The sequence below is a fragment of the Tupaia chinensis genome, unplaced genomic scaffold (assembly GCF_000334495.1).
Source record: "Tupaia chinensis unplaced genomic scaffold, TupChi_1.0 Scaffold149383_1, whole genome shotgun sequence".
NCBI lineage: Eukaryota > Metazoa > Chordata > Mammalia > Scandentia > Tupaiidae > Tupaia > Tupaia belangeri.
Genome location: NW_006209227.1, coordinates 86612 through 99311, shown reverse-complemented (window position 1 = coordinate 99311; position 12700 = coordinate 86612). Strand labels below are relative to the sequence as shown.

General features: G+C 39.5%; 1 protein-coding gene across 1 annotated transcript in view; it reads right to left on the bottom strand.

The window, feature by feature from the left end:
* Positions 1-10030, bottom strand: part of CAB39 (calcium binding protein 39) — a 72714-nt gene extending 62684 nt beyond the window's left edge. Inside the window, exon 1 of the mRNA XM_014585257.2 lies at positions 10011-10030. The gene's annotated coding sequence lies outside the window, so the exon portion shown is untranslated. The remainder of the gene's footprint in view (positions 1-10010) is intronic.
* Between the last annotated feature and the right edge of the window lie 2670 nt (positions 10031-12700).

The following is a 12700-nucleotide window of genomic DNA, read 5'->3' as shown; positions in this document are numbered from 1 at the left end:
TAAAAAAAAAAAAAAAAAAAAAGCATTGTTTTTCATCTTGTTGCTCATGTAAGCATTATCTTTCTGCTAGCTTCCTTGTCTTTTGAGAGAGGTTGGAATAATGAAAGTCTGTCCATCACTTAGAGTTAAACTTCTAGCTTTTAAAACACGGCTACATTGTTCATTATACAAATACCTAACATTTAAGGATAACATAGGCAGATAATGAAAAACACCTACAAAGCCTATAGAAACAGCCAGTATCAAGAATTTGGTACATATTCTCATTTTATTTGCTTTATATCTGTGTTTTGTTTTGCTTCTAATGAGAGGGAGAGAGACAAAGGGAGGTGGAGAGAGAGAGAAAAATGGGCTTTTTTAAAAGGTAGTTTAATTTTTTCCATGAGCCAAACAGAGATAGCACCCCTAGCTTTAGCTACCCTGAACATGAGCATATATGCATGGTTGTGTGGTCAGGGAGGTCTCTATGTATGAATCGAGAGCCTTCCCATGTGGTCTGGACCACAGAGAGCCGTGTTTTACCACTCTGGTTCTAGTCCTGCCATGTCACATTGGCCTGCCTCAGCCTCCAGACAGCGAGGACGGAGGTGTGTGTGCTACTGCGCCCAGCCTGCTTCAGGCTGGTTCAATGCCTAAAACTGAATCCAGGCCTCCCTTGCAGCCCCAGTCTTGCAAACAAACATCCTACCTCTTGCACAACTGTGGCTGGGCCTGTACTAGGTATTTTTTTGCACTGGAATTTTTTTTTTCCTAAAACTTAACAAATACCAGAAATGGTTATATTTATTTTATAAAGCACAAAGAATAAAATGCTGCTGTTATATTAATATTCCTAAGAGAACAAAGCTGCACCCCGAGAAAGTGCTGGAGAATATACAGAATGTCCACTGGAAAATAAAAGTCCACATCCTATAAACTTCCATATGGTATGGCTCATCTTTGGCAAACTGACTTCTTTCCGCTGACACAATACATTCCTATTCACCTATGCATGCAGGCCTTAAAAAGTTTATGGAAAACATGTATTATAAAAACCAGGCATGGATTTTAAAATTAATTGCACTAAAATAAACTAGTACTTTAATTACATTTTCCACAAACTTTTAAACATCTCCTTGTATTGACAAATATCTAAAAGTAGTCAAATGGTTCATAGCCAGTCATTCAAAATAGAGAGCGCTCACCACATGTCATAAACTTATGGCATAGTGTGTGTCTGCTCTCAAGACAACATTCTGGTATGTATGGATGTGTTCTGAGACAATACTGAAAAGCTGCTGAATGACAGCACATTCCTAGACAGCTGAGTTCATAAGACTTTACACTTACATGTGTGTTAGATCTGACTCATAAACTTGGTGGTCAAATGCAAAAGTACAAACAAAACACCCCACACACAATAACAAGATTGTTGCATACAAGGACTATTAAGGTAATTAAGCAGTCACGGAAAGAGTGCAATGTATTGACAGTACAGGCACAAACTCATTCTTTTTTAAAGCTTATGTTGTTCATGATAGAGAGCATGTGCACAAGAGACAAGCATCCTTGGCAGGGTCTCACTGGAGAGGGAGCACAGAGGAAGTATCCTTGACAGGGTCTCATCACGCTGTTTCCCTTCCTCTAGTGCTCTTGCTCGTAGGCTCCTGGGCATGCACACATGCACCCAGAATGCTTTCAGGCCAAGCCAGGGACCCAAACCTGCAGTCAGCCATGTGGCTTCCAGCACTGCAGCTCAACTTGGTATTGACCAGGCTGAGCTATGACCCCATTTTTTAGGATAGCTGTTGCTAAAACCTAATACTCTACTTGCAAGGTTAATGTTATTTAAGTCAAATAATTACAGAATATTTACAGATACCACACTGAATGCTAGAATATCAATTTGGTAGTACAATTACATGATGTACAGTAGTTCATTGCATGGGCTTTAAAGATAGCATGAGTTCAAATCTTGGCTTCAGCACACCTTAACCAATGACTTAAGAGACTTTTCTAAGCTCCCTTCCCTCATCTCTAAAAATGGAAAAAAAAAAACCAACTATAACTACCTCATACTGTAGTATAAGAATTAAATTATATGTGTTTAAAGTGCTTAAGCACAGCATGTGCATATGGTAAAATCTGTAGAAATAGTAACAGGATAGTTTTTCCCTACTACCCTTTAAATCTGATTTGTGACTACTGTTTCCAAACTGTTTTGCACTGCACAGGGGCTAGACTATGATGGCTGTGTACTACTCTCCAGACCCAATCAAGTCTCTAGAGTCTGCATGCAGGCTGAGTGACCACCAGCTTTTCCATACATTCCTTCAAGAAAATGCCATGTTTTGGGGGAACCAGCAGGTGGCGTGGTGGTTAAGGCACTGAACACTCCCATATGGATGACAATGGTTCTCTCCTTCGACCTGGGGGCTTTCTCTCTCTCTCTCTCTCTCTCTCTCTCTCTCTCTGTCTGTCTGTCTCTCTTTCTGTCTCTCTCTATGTGTGTGTGTGTGTGTCTGGTCAAAGTAAAAAAAATTTTTTTTAAAAAGAAAATGCCATGTTTTTTAAAAAAAAGTTATTTTAGGCATGTGCCTACGTTTTTCTTTTCAGAACTTTTTTTAAGGATTTTGCCATAAGGCAAATGCACTCACGGGAGGAGAGACAGAGGGGGACAGTGAGAGGGAAAATGAGAAATCACCCTCCTGTGGGAGATGGCCACACAACAATTCCTTCTCCTCTATTCTCCTCCTGGGCTTTTGGGGCACACATGCACACACACCCTGTGTAATCCTCAAGCCTCCAGGTCTCTGATTTGAATCATGGTCAGCCATGTGAAAGTCTAGCACTTTTAACCACCATGCCACCTGCTGGCCCCTTATCAGAACTTTTTTTTTAAAGAGATTTTCAGACTTCAAATATTTTTTAATCATTTCAGACCATTCTGATGGTGAAACACTCTCCATCAACCCTAAAGCAAGATGTACCAGTTACATGTCATATAGATTGTTAGTCTCACTTCTTTAATCTGAAGTATTAAGTAATTCTCTTTTTTTTTTTGTTAATATTAAGTAATTCTTAAACTAAACTAACTTGAATGGCCTTCCCACAAATTAAAATGTTTAGGAAATCATCTTATTTTAAATTAATAGCTTTTGTTTTGAATGAATTACAGGATGAGCACTTAATAAAATGGACTTCATAAATATAATATTTAGAAATACTGTGTTCCTCTAAAAAAAGGCTCTCCACTAATGCTTGCAAGTTTCTTTTACTTATATTAAACAGGAATATCACACTGTGAATGCCTGTGAGGTATGCTGTAAGGCAAAGCTCATTCTTCAGTACAGCAACAAAGCTGGATATACCTGCTTATAGGAAAGGGCTTGGCTTTAGCAGCTGATTTTTTGAGAAAAGTCATTTTACAAGGACTTTGGAAAAGCATCAGCTCTTGTAAAAAGCTATACATTTATTTCACAAACAGGAATTTACGTTAAACCTCAAATACTTACTGAGAAAATCATAATACAATTGTTGATTTTACTGAGGAAATGCAGTCATTATGAATGTCAAAGGCTCAAGTTATGATAATTAAATACAATAGAATATTCCAAGCTGCCTTAAATCCTTCCTGAAACAAGGAAAAATACCCACTTAAACAGTTCTAGAATTTACTTAAAGATATGATTGGAAGAGTCTTAGCCAAACTGAACACAGCTAAGTAACCCTGACAAATTAAGAGCATACCCTGTATTGGAGCTCTGTGAATTCATTCTGCTAAGAGCTGCCATAGTCCCCTGCACCCTCAATGGAGACCTGAATTTTCACTTCTGCAGAAAAAGTCTTCTCCTTTCTTTGTATATAAGGGAACTTCAAAAAGTTCCTGGAAATGGAATTAAAGTACGAGTTCCAAAATTCTTCACATCTCTGCACAGGTTCTTCATGGTGTGATTTCCTAAGTACCTTTGCAAGATCCCTTGTATTCATGTTCTGCCTCAGTTGTGTATGGTTTCGCTAGTGTTTTTTAAGCATCTTTGGTTGTTTAAAAGAAAGGTAATTTGCTCAGGACCAGAAAAGTTCCCATTCGTGGTAGTACTCTTCTAAATGAATTTCTTCGATGACTAAGCAGATGCCAAGCTCTCAATCAGCTTAGTAATTTCATAAACGATGTCGCGCTCAAACGTTAAGGCCCACGTGTCCTTATGTTTCCATTGTTTGCATGAATGTAGCTTGGCAACATGTTTGGTACTTTTGTTGGTAATTTCACACAAAAATATCTTTAATAATATTGTTAAAGTTAATTTTAAGAGAAAATATATACTTTATTCATTACTGGAACTGTCAGGCCACACAAGTGCTTTCCTCAGTCAGCAGGGGGTCATCATGGCCTCTCTCCAAAGGACAGATTATTTTATAGCTACCTTGGCAAAAAGATTCAAGTAATAGGCTTTGAGTCTAATTTCTAGTTGGTTATTTTTAAAAATTAATTAATTTATGTATCTATTGTGATTTTCAAGCTGCCAGGTCCAGGACTCAGACTGCAGTCAGCCATGTGAGAATACAGAGCCTTAACCACCAAACCACCTGCTGGCTCCTCTAATTAGTTATTATATGAGGGGTGTTCAAAAGGTTCATGGAGGCTTGAGGATCACACCAGGTACATGTGAATGCATGCCCAGAATCCCTGGAAGAGAGTGGAGAAGAAGGGAATGTGGTATGGCCATTCCCCCGGGGATGGTTTCTCACTTTTCCTCTCTCTGTCTCTCTCCAGTGAGTACACACACCCAGTGGGAAAAACCTAAAAAACAAACAAACAAAACTGTGTTTTCAAATCCATTTTGTCACAAACCTTTTGAAGTCCCCTTATATATGTCCTTTCCTTTTTAAAAAAAAAAAAAAAAAGAATTATTTTATTTAACTTTATTAATTTATTTTAATGTGACCAGAGAGGGAGAGGGGGAGGAAGAGAGGAAGGGAGAGGGAGAGAGAGAGAAAGTGGGAAAGTAAGAAAGCAAGCCACCAGGTCTGGGACTCAAACTGCAGTTGGCCATGTGGGAGTCCAGCATCCTTAACCATCACACCACCTGCCGACCCCTTCCTTTCTGTGTAGACCTACCCAGTTTTGTTTTTTTTTCTTTCTTTTTTTTTGTAGAGAGGTTTTTCACTATAGGACATGTGCACTCTCCGGAGTCAGAGAGAAAAAGAGAGAAATCACCCCCCCCCCAGAGGGGATGGCCATGCCATAACCCCTTCTCTTCTCAATATTTTGGGCATACATGCACATAAGCCTAGTATGAGTTTTAAGCTGCCAGGTCCAGGACTAGAACTGCAGTTGACTATGTGGGAGTCCAACAATGTAACCATTACAGCATCTGCTGATCCCAGCTTTGCTTTATCTTAGGATTCCAGCCCAATTTGTCCCTAGAAGTCATATCAAATGAGGAAAATGAGCTACAATTCTGTCATCTTCTTTACTAACCCAAATTACCTAACTCTGACAACCACTGAACTCAGCTGTCAGCTTCCTATCTTATAAAAACTGAGGAAAGGATCCCTGGCCTGCCTACTTGACAAAGCTTTCTTCACCAAAGGGATGCTCTGGCCACCAAGGGACCACACAATACTCCACATCCTGTACAACTGACTCCAGAGCAAAATAAAGTTGACGAAGATTCTGGGCATGACTCAAATCAGGCAGCAGTCTTTGAGAGTCAAAACATGAAGACTGAACTCAACAAAAACCCTGTGCCCACTTACGAAGGCATCCAAAGTGCACATGGGCAGCCACTTCCTCACCAGCTGGCCAGCACCAGAACCTGTCAACCCATTTAGTTTTGGTCAATCGACAAATTAAAAATGCTTTTTTCTTGACCTCCTTCCCTTCCCAGACTTCTGAACAATGCTGTGGATCTGCATTGCTGATCACTGATGGCAATGAACATATGCTCATGCCTTTTTTCCATTTGTATCTCCTTAGTAGAACCGTAAGTCTCTACTGCCCATCAGTGTGCTGTATTCAGAGTGTCTTTTTCTTATTGATTTGTAGCTTACTGTATAATTATAAATACTATCCTTGCAGTTGTTACTTTTTTTGCAAATATCTTCTCCTACTCTGCCATTGGCATTTTAATTTTGTTACTTAATGTAGAGTTTTCGTTTTCTTATAGCTTATCTATAAATCTTTTTCTTTGCATGTTGAATAAAAACACAAGATTTTATACTTATAGATATCAAATATATTTACAATTAAACTACTGGGTTGTGGAAAAGTCATGGCACATTTTTGCACAGAGAAAAATATGTCATGACTTTTCTTACAGCCCAATGAGTAATTAAACAATTTGTTTAAGCACAGTTAAACAATTTCTTTTTCTGAAATAAGCCATTCTAGTAAAATCTTACTTAGCAAATCTCACTATACTATATAGTTTGACAAAGGGTGGCTTTCATTGTAGCACGGTTGTAGACAAAAAAAATAAATAAATAAAAGACCAGCAGGTGGCATAATGGTTAAAATGCTGCACTCCCAAGTAACCAACCATCCAACCATGTTTGAGTCCCTGGACCTGGTGGCTTGAAAGTCACACTGGGCACATGTGTGCGCGTGTCCAAAATTCCAAGAGGAAAATAGAGGAGCAAGAATTGGGTGTGGCGTGGGGGGGGTTGGTGCTGATTTCTCACTTTTTATCTGTCTCTCCTGCCAGCACATGTGCCCTATGGCAACAATTTCTCTTAAAAAGAAAAGAAAAGAAATCCACTTCAACACACGAATTTGTAAGATTCTCCATTAGACCACCAATTAATTAAGTTACTTGGGGGACATAATATATTCTTTATATATGGTAACTATACTTAAAGACATGTTAAATAAGTATGATGTTAATTAAACTTATTTAAATTGACACTTTTTCTTTTTTAAATTTACAGTCCTATGAGCCAAGGATTTTTTTTGAAAATTGAATTTATAGACATGCCATTTTAAAATGAATTCCAACTAATGATGTGACAGAATTCCCATTCCCAGACTCCCTCCCCACCCCAGTACAAGACAAGCCAGGGACAAATACCAGAACTAAAGTAAGTCGGCAGAACTAGACCATCAAACCTGGGCAGTCACTTCAGTGGGCACCGGTTAGGAATATGAGGGACCTGTAGCCTCATAGCCTAACCTGGAGGCCTTCAGGACTGGGGTAAACGGGAAGTGAGGGCTGCCATGAAGAAAGAACTCGAAGCACTGTGGACAGCCTGGCTCATACACAAATGAACATCTCTATACTAGTCTGTGAGCTAGCTCCCGGGGGGCAGGAGCCATATATATTCACTGTCAATCTGCAACATCTGTACTAAAATTGGCAAGCAAATTCCTAAAAAATGTATCCATCTTCTGTTAAAGATGAAGACGATGAACCTCCAGAGAGCTAACTCAAAGACCTCTCAGTTATCCTCCAGGCATTCGGGTTTGTCACTGTGTCTCTCTCTCAAAGAGTGTGGTGCCAAACCAGACCCACATCCCACGTGTGACCTGACCAGCTGAGAACACTTATCCGTATCTGTCATAAATGCAGTCTTAAACTCCATTGTTAGTTTTAATAGTCACACTACACAGCTAAAAAGCTTGGTACTAAGCAGCTTACCTGACCCAAGTCTTTCATACCTGCTGTGCACTGAGCCACGTCTTCACCCACTGTTTCCTACTGCACTGTGGGAGATGCCTGCAGGAGTGATTAGTGACCTCTGATTTAGATTCAGTATACAGTAGAAGTTTTAATAGTTTTCTTGGATCTCGATTCTGTTATCCAGTGTATTATTTGCTTCCCCTACCAGATTCCTGTCAACTACTGGGTTCTTGAGAAAGTCATGATGCATTCTTGCATGGAAAATACATCATGACCTTCCCAACGACATAATACAAATCTGATCAGCAAGTCACACAGGTCTTCCTTTACTCTCTATTAAGAGTACAAATAGATGGGCCAGCAGATGGCATAGTGGTTACATTGCTGGACTCCCACAGGGCCAACTATGGCTTAAGTCCCAGACCTGGTGGCTTGAAACTCATGCTGGGTGTGTGTACGAATGTATCCAAGATTCCAAGAGGAGACTGGAAGAGAAGGGACTGCGGCACGGCCATCTCCCCCCATACCGCAGGGGTAGGGGTGATTTCTTGCTTTCTGTCTCTGTCTCTCCAGTGAGTGCATGTGCCCTATAGCAAAAATCTCAAGGAAGAAAAAAGTACAAATAGGTCAGGAAAGACTAAGTACCAAAGTTTTCCAATTCAAGCCACCATCAGTATGTACCTGGCACTCAGTCATTTACACAACCACGAGAACACCAGGTCACCTAATTGCATTGCCATTACCAACCATGGCTTACAGATCTGACTTCGTATCACTCTCTCTCTTTTACTCTCTCTCACACAAACATACTCTCGCACATTAAAAAGAAGTATCACTGAGTGGCACCATGCTCTGTAAATTACACTAACATCTGCTCTGGTCCATTTTTTCCTATTCGAGTCCTCTTACTCCTTCCCCTCATTTTTAATGCTGGTCATAACCCACCAAGTAGGCTTCATAATCCACTACTAAGACAGGATCTGCAGTTAGTTAAAGATTTCAAATCAATCTGAGTAGCTTTTTCACTAATGACAACTAACTACATTATTCACAATTATGAACGTCTCCAATGATCACAAATGGCAAAGATTTTTATCACTGATATAAGACTAAAAGTTATAATTACATATTACAAGGCATTACTTAGGAATGTCTACAACACATGACTAATTGATTTCTATGAATATAAAGGTATTTTATCAATATGGATCTGTCATCTTTAGTTTTATCTACAATTATTCATTCACAGATATCCTAAGGAATTAGAAGTTACATTATGATATTTTTAGAATCAGTCTCAGAAAAACATGAAATACAACTATTTCTAGACAAATTAGCACTGTATGTTAACAATATAAAAGGTTAATTATCAATGTCATTTAAAAATGTAAAAAACCATCAATCTTCAAGAACAAAATTGTAAATCTATTTTTCTTCTGGTTACATTACTACCCACTCTGTCCTAAGGTCAGGTAAATATAGTCCACATGATAATGGGCACACATCATGGCCCCACCCACACCCTAGTAAAAAGAAGAGCAAACAGCCAATCCTGCTCCTTTAAAAAGATTTAAAAATATGCTTAATTCAAAACTTGAACCATGAACAACTGAGAAAATTTTAGGGCACGTGCGCTCCGCCAGAAAGACAGAGAGACAGAGACAGAAAGTGAGAAATCACCTCCCAGGAAGGATGGCCACGCCACAATTCCCTCTCCTCCATTCTCCTCTAGGAATCTTGGGCACGCATGCCCACGTGCCCGGCGTGAGTGTAAGCCACTGAGTCCAAGACTTGAATGGGAGTCCAGGGACACAGCCATTATGCCAATTGCTGGTCCCCAATTGAGAAAGTTTTAAACAAAGCCCAAACATGGCAAAACAAAACAAATGCCTTTTAGAAAATTACTTTTGTGTCTAAGAATGAAGATAAATAAAAAATGCTGTGGTTCTAAAAAGTTAGACTCGAGAGTGATAAACTGATTTTTATTTTTTCCTTTCAGTCATTTCAATGAAGAATATTTCGAAGAGGGAAGAAGGAAAAAAAAAACAAAAAACAAAGCAACTAATTTTCTTTTTAAAATTCACAACCTTAAACTTATTTCTACAGGGTCAGATATAAACCTAAAAAATCATTCTCCTTCAAGGTCCAGGCTTTGCTATTTCTGTTCTGGCCAAATGCCCACCAAAGCACAAACATACCACAAAACTAGCCTGAGCCGAACCACAGTAGTTGGAGATTGGAAGGCTTGTTTTCTTTTTAAACTGCTCAAAGGCTGCTGTATGGTGGTATTTAGTGTAAATAGACTTTTCCCAGTAGGAGTATTTAGAGTCATTGAATGCACTATTGCACCGCCCTTTGGAGGACCATCTAGAACATTCTACCCAAGGACGCTTTCTCTGAGGATTTGCCTACCTAGTCAGCAGATCCTTTCCACTGCCACATCAACACTCACTGCCCAGCAGAGGCTTGATCCTGGGTGGAGAGAAGAATTCTAGGTAAAACAACAGGGCGTAACTGAACTCATCTGTCACCTGATTAGCATGGCCGAGTAGGAAAGCTCTTGCTGGTGCTTTTGGGGTAAGAACTTCCCAAACACACAGCCAGGACTCGGCTCATGGGCCAAAAGATGAGAACTTAATGACACATAAATACCGTCAGAGGGGTAGTATTCATTAGTTTTCCAGGACTCAGAATACTTAGCGAGGAAGACAAGCACATAAACAAGGAGTCTTCATGACGTCCATGGAAAATAAGTATGAAAAACTGCAGATTTCAGAATTGCTTTTACACCAAAGTGAACTAGCACTTTCATTTCATTGTTCCATGAACATCCTGAACTGCCCTTTTACAGAAGGCCTTACATCTACAGGAGTAATATATGCCACATTACCAGACCCTATAGGAAAAAGCCCCAAACAGGTGATACGGATAGTTCAGAGACAGACAGGCAGTGTATGATGATTCCACACCTCAGAGAACGGGATGCTTTCTGAACTGAGTCTTACGGACTGAAAAATGTGGGTAAGAGTCTGAAAATGTATAGCTGACTAGAGCGCTTTACGCAACAGTCGGAACTACGATAAGGAAACAAATTATTTTGTAATTTCCTCAAGCTCTGGTGTGTAATAAAGCAGAGAGTGACAAGGAAGACGGAGGTGAAAAAGTCACAGTAAACCCAAGTGCTGTTTACAGAATAACCACATGCCTTGTTTACTGCTTAAAGAACATTCCACTTTTTGGAGTGGTGCTTTCCAGGTAAATGCTGGCTCACAATACAAACTGGAAAGTTTGCTTTTTAAACTGAAAGCTTTATCTAAAATGCACAAAAAAGAATCTTTCATCCAAGAGAACATTGGTGAGAAGGGTCAAAACATCAAGGAAGAACTACAATAGATGATACATTTATTCACATTAAAAACTAACTTGACTTTACAAAATTTCTGAACCCTGGATTTTATTTTTCCTTTACTATTTCAGCAGAAGAAAGCTAACTCGAGTGGCTCTGATGACTAATATTTGGGAAAATGTTCTGTAATGTGCCCCAAAAAACCCACAAAAAACCAAAGTATGATCATTCCTAAACAAATCTCAAAAATCCACATCCTTGGCGCCAGGTGGTGGTGCAATTGAACCTGCGTGGAAAAGGTCCCAGGACCTCCCCAAGAATGCTGGACACTGGCTGAGGCTGGGGGTGGATCATGGTGTGCGAACCTTGTTAGGATGGCTGTTTCTCTGCATTTCTCTCTTAAAGAAGAAATCGATAAACTTGAAAGAAAAGCAAAACTATCTCTTTGATTCTAACTATATCTCCCAAATGCTGGGGTTATTGTCAACCATACTGCTACCCCACAAGAATCACAGTGGTTTGAGCAGAAGTTATATTATTTAACATGAGGCTTTCTATAGCTGTTCTTAGGGGGAGGAAGGCAGTGAGCTCGTTCCATAACAGCAGATGACTGGTGAATATTGTCTTTGAAATTTTTTTGGTCTAAAAAGACATTAGCCATGATCTTGACAGTGCCTTTTAAACTCTGTCCTACCTAAAGTCTGGCTCCTCTTTAATCCAAAGACGTCAGAGTTCTATCAGTTTTACATACTGGACTTCTTGTCATAAATTTGACATTTTTCTTAGAACTACTACTTCGTAACATAAAACAATGCCCATTAAATTTATCTGCATGTTGGGCACAGAAAAGCTTTCTGATAAAAACAATGACTTGGCCTGCCTGTCAATTTACATAACTAGATTTGAAATCAAGTCCTGGGTAAGCGCCTAGTTCCAAAGGCAACTATTAGTGCTGCCACCAACTCAGCCAGTTGTTAGTCAGAGTTGTCACCAAACTGGAACCTGAGACTCTGGTACTCAACTGCAATAAAAAAAAAAAAAAAACAAAAAAAACCCAATGGCATGAATATTTAGGGCCACTTCCGTAGCTCCAGGGCACCAGAAAATTAGTAACTTAATTAAACTGTGCCCGGACTAGTATTACCTTTTATGTCTGTACTCTGATACCTTAATCTTCAACTTGGGTACTTCACTGTTACAGACACTATAGATATGAGGTAAGGGGACAAGGACCCTTCCTACATTAGTAAGGAAATCTCCAGAGATACCTTTGTTAAATACTGCAAGACCTAGCATGTCAAATTTCATGCTGACATGGATATGGTAACAAAGCCAAGGGGACACCCTGTCTGGGATGGATCACTAAATCAAACCCAATGGGAAAAGTGTATCCAGGCAATCAATAGGCATGGTGTATGGCAAAGTAAGGGATATCCACCATTTCTCCTGACAGTGGACAGATAGTCTCATGACCCAGTGCCCAGCCTGCCCCTGCAGTGAGGGATGGTCTGCACAAGCCTCGCCTCCAGTGCCCAATGCTTGTTCCTGTCATTCATTCTTCTTCCTGGTAAATAAGGACAAATTAAAAACATTTCCAAGTGTATTCAACTTATTTTTCAAGCCCCTATTATGTGTGAGGCATTATAAACACTATGGTCTAAATGCCTTTATAGAAAATTATTTTTAACCAAGTATATACAATGTTTTACTCAACTACTATAAAAAATATCACTCACAAATTAAAATAATGGCTGAG